The 2088-nt window shown below is 44.0% G+C and overlaps 1 non-coding gene across 1 annotated transcript; it reads right to left on the bottom strand.

The window, feature by feature from the left end:
- Positions 1–218: 218 nt before the first annotated feature.
- TRNAG-CCC (transfer RNA glycine (anticodon CCC)) lies at positions 219–289 on the bottom strand. The gene has a single exon. It is a non-coding gene; the product is annotated as a tRNA-Gly (tRNA).
- Positions 290–2088: the final 1799 nt, after the last annotated feature.

The following is a 2088-nucleotide window of genomic DNA, read 5'->3' as shown; positions in this document are numbered from 1 at the left end:
AATGCCAGTTCAGATCGAGTTCAGATCGAGTTCAGATCGACTCCTTAATGTCTTCTGCTCCAGAAATAACTCCAGGTGTATAGTTCTTATCTTCTTCCTTTCCCGCTCCTGAGCGGGACGGCAAAATGACTAGTGTTGCCCGTGCAATGGATAATCCAGCAGAGAAGGAAGTGGAACTGCTTTGGGCACGTGAAGGAGGGAGGGGGAAGAAATTTTCTTGCATTGGCCGGGAATCGAACCCGGGTCTCCCACATGGGAGGCGAGAATTCTACCACTGAACCACCAATGCCTGTGTGGAGGTGTTTTTGCCTGATTATGTCCCTATGGCAATTCAGAAAAAGACTCTGGCAGGACTTGTAAAAAGCAATTCTAAAGTGGGTTTGTTTAAACAGTGTTCTCTTTGGAAGAAACAGCTAGCACATAAAAGATGCCCAGAACACAGGGTTTCAGGCAACAGTCTAAAGTAATGATAATTGCATTCAGATAAAATGATTCGACTTAAAAGAGACTAATTCGGAAATTGGCGCTTCCAAACTGGATAATACCCGTTGCCATCGAATCCATTCCGACTCATAGCAGAGCAACCTTTTAGGACAGAGTAGGGCTCCCCTGTAGGTTTTCAAGGAGCAGCTGGTGGATTCAAACTGTGGAATTGGTTACCAGCCAAGCTCTTAACCAGGGCATCACCAGGGCTCCAGTTGGGCGATACTCCTTGTCTGAGTTTCTTAGGGCTCCTGTATCAGGAATATCACAAAGAGAAGGCTTTCACGGAGAAGATTTTATTTTCTCATGGTTTCAGACGCAGAAGTCCGAATTTAGGACCTGGGCTCTGGGAGAAGGCTCTCTCTGTCAGCTCTGGGAAAAAAATCCTTGTCTCTTTCGGCTTCTCCTCCTCGGTTTCTTGGTAATGTCTGAGTGGCATCAATGGTTCTCCATTTGTGCTTCCTTGCTTGTAGGCGTAATTTGCTCTTTTTATATCTCAAATCTGATTGGTTTAAGACTCATCTTATACCGACTCTGCCTCATTAACAAAACAAAGAAAACCCTATTCCCAATTGGAATTACAAACACAAGTATAGGGGTTAGGCTTTATACCACATATCTTTGGGGGCCACTATTCAATCCATAACAAACCTCAATACAAAAACATCAGAAATCATTGAGTCTCTTATCTCTGGTCCTAAATCTGCATGAACCTAAGGGAATGTCATTTATTCCACTGGCTGATGCAACCTCTTTGCCCTCTAATTGTTTGCTGCCTCCCATAGCTTTCCTTCCAAGCTTGAGATGGGTTCCAGCTCTTTCCCAGACAGGCATTCAGTACCCAGTGGTGGTTCAGGAGGCTGGATGTTTGGGGATGTGTCTGAGGTACTCCAGGAGGTCTAGGTGATTCTTGAGCTTCTCTTCTCTGATGCCTCTTTTGAGTTGCCGGAAGAGACCAAAGATTGAAAGGTCCTGTTTTCAGGAGCTGTTTGAATGGATACGGGAAATACAGGGTGGAGAGAAGGAGTGTGCTGTCACATTGTAGGGACAGCCACTGGGGTCATATAATCATGTGCATACAAGTTTTTGTATGAGAAACTGACTTGAATTGTAAACTTTCACTTAAAGCAGAATAAAAATTTTAAAAAGGTCCTGTGTTTAAACTATTATGTGTTACAGAGACCTAAAAAACAGCAAGTAAATGAAAATTCACTCCAAGATTTCTTCCCTTAACCACTCCTCTTTAGTCACTCAGGTATGTCAGTTCAGGGAAAAACAAGGGCATTGGGAGTGTTATGAGCTATGCAGGCAGCCTTGAATTTGGAGTACTGGTGGTTCAATGGTAGTACAGGTGCACCCAGTTTTGATTCCTGGCCAATGTGTGGTTCCTATTCTTTCCACCACAGTTCATTTACTGCATCTGGGTGCAACTGCACAAGTTTTTATTGTGCATACCAGACCAGAACAGTAACCCTTTTTCTACTTCGGCTGGACTCTTTATTCCATAGGAAAATCTGGTCTATGCCAAGATCCAGCAGCCAGGAGCAATGCTGCTGTCAATGAGGAAGTTGTGGAGAACCAGGCAGTGATATTGGAGTAAAAGAC

Source organism: Loxodonta africana, chromosome 3 (assembly GCF_030014295.1).
Source record: "Loxodonta africana isolate mLoxAfr1 chromosome 3, mLoxAfr1.hap2, whole genome shotgun sequence".
In the NCBI taxonomy this organism is placed as follows: Eukaryota; Metazoa; Chordata; class Mammalia; order Proboscidea; family Elephantidae; genus Loxodonta; species Loxodonta africana.
The sequence above is the reverse complement of the archived record's forward strand: the minus strand, read 5'-3'. Positions and strand labels throughout refer to the sequence as shown.